Raw genomic sequence first — 6194 nt, forward strand, 5'->3', positions numbered from 1 at the left:
GGGTTAGTGATTGTGTAGTGTAGTGTAGTGTTGTGTAGTGTAGTGTTGTGTTAGTGTAGTGTAGAGTTGTGGTGGTTGTTTAGTGTAGGGTCATGCTGGGGGTAGTGTTTTAGGGTTTAGGGTTGTGTTGTAGTGTTTGCGTAGTGTAGGGTCATGCTGGGGGTAGTGTTTTAGGGTTCAGGGTAGTGTTGTAGTGTTTGCGTAGTGTAGGGTCATGCTGGGGGTAGTGTTTTAGGGTTTAGGGTTGTGTTGTAGTGTTTGCGTAGTGTAGGGTCATGATGGGGCTAGTGTTTTAGGGTTTAGGGTAGTGTTGTAGTGTTTGCGTAGTGTAAGGTCATGCTGGGCGTAGTGTTTTAGGGTTTAGGATAGTGTTGTAGTGTTTGCGTAGTGTAGGGTCATGCTGGGGGTAGTGTTTTAGGGTTTTGGGTAGTGTTGTAGTGTTTGCGTAGTGTAGGGTCATGCTGGGGTGTAGTATTTTAGGGTTTAGGGTAGTGTTGTAGTGTTTGCGTAGTGTAGGGTCATGCTGGGTGTAGTGTTTTAGGGTTTTGGGTAGTGTTGTAGTGTTTGCGTAGTGTAGGGTCATGCTGGGGGTAGTGTTTTAGGGTTTTGGGTAGTGTTGTAGTGTTTGCGTAGTGTAGGGTCATGCTGGGGTGTAGTGTTTTAGGGTTTTGGGTAGTGTTGTAGTGTTTGCGTAGTGTAGGGTCATGCTGGGGTGTAGTGTTTTAGGGTTTTGGGTAGTGTTGTAGTGTTTGCGTAGTGTAGGGTCATGCTGGGGGTAGTGTTTTAGGGTTTTGGGTAGTGTTGTAGTGTTTGCGTAGTGTAGGGTCATGCTGGGGGTAGTGTTTTAGGGTTTTGGGTAGTGTTGTAGTGTTTGCGTAGTGTAGGGTCATGCTGGGGGGTAGTGTTTTAGGGTTTTGGGTAGTGTTGTAGTGTTTGCGTAGTGTAGGGTCATGCTGGGGGTAGTGTTTTAGGGTTTTGGGTAGTGTTGTAGTGTTTGCGTAGTGTAGGGTCATGCTGGGGGTAGTGTTTTAGGGTTTAGGGTAGTGTTGTAGTGTTTGTGTAGTGTAGGGTCATGCTGGGGGGTAGTGTTTTAGGGTTTAGGGTAGTGTTGTAGTGTTTGCGTAGTGTAGGGTCATGCTGGGGGTAGTGTTTTAGGGTTTAGGGTAGTGTTGTAGTGTTTGCGTAGTGTAGGGTCATGCTGGGGTGTAGTGTTTTAGGGTTTTGGGTAGTGTTGTAGTGTTTGCGTAGTGTAGGGTCATGCTGGGGGTAGTGTTTTAGGGTTTAGGGTAGTGTTGTAGTGTTTGCGTAGTGTAGGGTCATGCTGGGGTGTAGTGTTTTAGGGTTTTGGGTAGTGTTGTAGTGTTTGCGTAGTGTAGGGTCATGCTGGGGGTAGTGTTTTAGGATTTAGGGTAGTGTTGTAGTGTTTGCGTAGTGTAGGGTCATGCTGGGGGTAGTGTTTTAGGGTTTTGGGTAGTGTTGTAGTGTTTGCGTAGTGTAGGGTCATGCTGGGGGGTAGTGTTTTAGGGTTTTGGGTAGTGTTGTAGTGTTTGCGTAGTGTAGGGTCATGCTGAGGGTAGTGTTTTAGGGTTTAGGGTAGTGTTGTAGTGTTTGCGTAGTGTAGGGTCATGCTGGGGGTAGTGTTTTAGGGTTTAGGGTAGTGTTGTAGTGTTTGCGTAGTGTAGGGTCATGCTGGGGGTAGTGTTTTAGGGTTTAGGGTAGTGTTGTAGTGTTTGCATAGTGTAGGGTCATGCTGGGGGTAGTGTTTTAGGGTTTAGGGTAGTGTTTGCGTAGTGTAGGATCATGCTGGGGGTAGTGTTTTAGGGTTTAGGGTAGTGTTGTAGTGTTTGCGTAGTGTAGGGTCATGCTGGGGTGTAGTGTTTTAGGGTTTTGGGTAGTGTTGTAGTGTTTGCGTAGTGTAGGGTCATGCTGGGGGTAGTGTTTTAGGGTTTAGGGTAGTGTTGTAGTGTTTGCGTAGTGTAGGGTCATGCTGGGGTGTAGTGTTGTAGGGTTTTGGGTAGTGTTGTAGTGTTTGCGTAGTGTAGGGTCATGCTGGGGGTAGTGTTTTAGGATTTAGGTTAGTGTTGTAGTGTTTGCGTAGTGTAGGGTCATGCTGGGGGTAGTGTTTTAGGGTTTAGGGTTGTGTTGTAGTGTTTGCGTAGTGTAGGGTCATGCTGGGGGTAGTGTTTTAGGGTTTAGGGTTGTGTTGTAGTGTTTGTGTAGTGTAGGGTCATGCTGGGGGTAGTGTTTTAGGGTAGTGTTGTAGTGTTTGCGTAGTGTAGGGTCATGCTGGGGTGTAGTGTTTTAGGGTTTTGGGTAGTGTTGTAGTGTTTGCGTAGTGTAGGGTCATGCTGGGGGTAGTGTTTTAGGGTTTAGGGTAGTGTTGTAGTGTTTGTGTAGTGTAGGGTCATGCTGGGGGTAGTGTTTTAGGGTTTAGGGTAGTGTTGTAGTGTTTGTGTAGTGTAGGGTCATGCTGGGGGTAGTGGTTTAGGGTTTAGGGTAGTGTTGTAGTGTTTGTGTAGTGTAGGGTCATGCTGGGGGTAGTGTTTTAGGGTTTAGGGTAGTGTTGTACTGTTTGTGTAGTGTAGGGTCATGCTGGGGGTAGTGTTTTAGGGTTTAGGGTAGTTTAGTTGTTTAGTGTATGCTAAAGGCATATTCGTTCTAAAAGTTTTCGTTATTTTAATTTGCGGCCTAATAGTACATGCGGGATTTTTTTTGCGGACTGATGGTATGCGGGATTTCGTCATATATTCGCTAATCATACTTTCTATGGCAAAATGAACCCCCTCATTTTGTTCCTTTTTAAATTAAATGTTTTAAGAGTTACCACTTCATTCCAATCAAGATGGCTTCAGGTGTGCCATACCTTTGTAATAAGTAGGACTGTTAGCACTCTAGTTGTTCTTTAGAACACTCTGGGACAATCAGTCATTGGGCTATAGTTGGGCTACATCTGGCTGATATTTGGGCTACATTTGGTTTTTTGTCTCTGGTGGCCATCTTTGGGCTACATTGGGCTACATTGGGCTACATTTGGGCTCCAACATATATATAGCCCAATGTAGCCCAATTTATATTTTTCAAAGTAAATTTTCGTAAAAACCACTGGAGCCTATATCTTGAGACATAGCAAAGGCACATCGGGCTACCAGTCCCTACAATTTTGCCAAGTTTGGTGTAAATCCATTCAGCCATTCAGGCTAAAAGTGAGGCCAACCGCCCTATGGAAAATTGCATGGGAAAAACACGTTTTGGGACCCCCCTTTTTTCTCGGCCCCCCCTTGACGAAAACCCCCCAAATTTTCAGGGGCTGCTCAGAAACAAAATGTTCCATTTTCCTGAACATTTCAGCCAATTCTGTCCTCATAAGCCAAAGTTATTCGACATAGAATTTTCAAAAATCCCATAGGAAAAAAATCCTAACTATATATACCTACTGGCTATCGCCAGTAGGTAATATATATATATATATATATATATATATATATTCACTGACACCAGTTATAGTTAGCTGGAAATTTTACTAACATAAAACCAATGAAATTCCACGTTATAGTTAGTTGGACTCACTATAACTTGCGCGTGTAATGCACTGCTGATGACATTACATATTACATCAATCATGACATGGTCAGTGACATCACTTATGACATCACTGATGACAGACCTCCTTTAAGTGTAATGTAACCCTTAAAACACATATTGAAAAAAAGAAATTAACATTTTCCAAAAAATGGAGATACCCATATCAGTTACAGCAACCAATTCAGTAATTCCACCATCTATATACACATTCTGTCATTCGCCAACAGTTCTATATAGTCACTCATACATATACGCACTCATCATATGTAGTGATACACCTATACATTCTGTTACACACCAACAGTCATCGAAAAGTTACTCACACACATACTCACACATGCAAATAAACTATTGAACATCCATTTATTTGCATATACAACTATACACACACTACCACGTTACTTCTAAGGAAACTTATACATACCTACTCTCTTAAACAATCACTTATAGAAACACATACTTATTTAAACAGAAACTCTTTCAATCTCTCACTCTCACATATACTCACTTATATACATCAATAATCACATATACTAGATTAAAACATATGTAGTTACTGATAAACACAATAATAAGACAGTCATTTACTTACTAACACAAACATATACACACTCATCCACCCATACAGTCCTGCACATATGTAGTCTTCAAAAAACATAGAAACAGTGAGTCAGTCATTGATGGATCTATATCATAAGTAACACCCCCACTAAACCATAGAGACACTCATACTGATACTAAAAAAACATCTAATAACCCATATACACACACATGTAGGTACTCATCAACCCATGCAGCCACTTATTTACAAAGTGAAACACTGATACATATATTGAAATATTTAAACATTACTCGCTAATATATGTATTCAGTAAGATACACTTAATAAGCCAGTTATCCAATCATTTCTTTTAAAAAAAACATTCATTAAGACAATAATTTAAACATTTATTCTTCCCTCCACCTTTACATATACATATATAAAACATATTTATTTTTTAGAAAGATACACATTCACTGGATGGTGTCATAAGTGATGTCACTGACCATGTCATGAGTGATGTAATATGTAATGTCATCAGCAGTGCATTACACGCGCAAGTTATAGTGAGTCCAACTAACTATAACGTGGAATTTCATTGGTTTTATGTCAGTAAAATTTCCAGCTAACTATAACTGGTGTCAAACCTATGGTTTTTTCAGTGAATTTCATAGGTTTTTTAAATGCTACTTCCTAACTATAACCTGTGTAAAACCTATGGTTTTTTCAGTGAATTTCCTAGGTTTTTTGAATGCTAGTTCCTAAGTATGAAATCACGTTCGTAACTAGATGGTGTCACCGCCTACACGTCCTAAGAAGCGCATGTAAAGTCATGTGACTTGAAAACAACACTTGCAATTGGTTCTTAGTAGTTTCTGTTCTGGAATTTACACGAAGCACTCCACCCACTTTCCTCACAATCTTTTCTACTCTGAAGAGACAACAACGTCGAGCATCTTCCAGAAAACTTTGCTGAAATGGCTGCCCTTCCGCATTCATATTCCGAATCTGAAGGAAATGAGCGACCACCGTTAAGAAGAAAAAAGGAATCTTTCATTTGGCAATCTTTCACTTATCCTGAAGATCAAAAGAAAGTGAATGCGCCAAAAGTAACCTGCACGATATGCAATTCGGAGCTCTCAAGGGGAAATCCAGATAAAAAATATTCCTTTTCTATACACACCATGCAGCGGCATATTAAACAAAGGCATCCTGAGCATTATGCAAAAGCATCGACAAGAGCCCTGGCCACGCTATTACCATCAGAGGTGGCCAGCACATCTTCTGGTGGACGACCTGTATCTCCATCGAGTGCTGAGATGGACTTGAGACCATATCTTGCGAAGATGCATATGAAATGCAACGAGTGTGGAGAAATTCTTTTGTATGGAGAGCAGAGCCTCGTTCTTATTAAACTCAAAATTGAAAGTCACAAATGCCCCAAGAAAAGATAAATTTCTTCACTTCATTTTCATAGTATTACATCCTGAAAAATGTAGTACCAACTTTAAGAAATCGAAAGCATCATAACACTTCTTTCCAAAAAAAAAAACAAAAAAAAAAGTTCTTTTCAGAACTAACTCTTTCTACCAAAACGTGCTCTAAGAGCATATTATGAGATGTTTTTTCGCCGCTTTATTTTAGTGCGAGACCGGGTGCGCGCACCCTCCTATCGCGTACAGGACCTGAGACTTGCATGTGAAGTCATGTGACTTCAAAACAACACTTCTAATTGGTTCTTGGTAGTTTCTATTCTGGAATTTACACGCAGCACTCCACCCACTTCCATCACTTTCTTTTCTACTCTCAAGAGAAAACAACGTCGAACATCTTCCCGAAGACTTCGCTGCAATGGCTACCATTCCGCATTCATCTTCCGAATCTAAAGAAAATGAGCAACCACCTTTCACAAGAAAAACGGAGGCCACGCTATTACCATCAGAAGTAATCAGCACATCTTCCGGTGGACGACCTGTATCTCCATCGAGTGCTGAAATGGACTTGAAACCATGTCTGGTGAACGTGCACATACAATGCAACAAGTGTGGAGAACTTCTTGTATACGGAGAGC

This window comes from Lissotriton vulgaris, unplaced genomic scaffold (genome assembly GCF_964263255.1).
Source record: "Lissotriton vulgaris unplaced genomic scaffold, aLisVul1.2 SCAFFOLD_6335, whole genome shotgun sequence".
NCBI lineage: Eukaryota > Metazoa > Chordata > Amphibia > Caudata > Salamandridae > Lissotriton > Lissotriton vulgaris.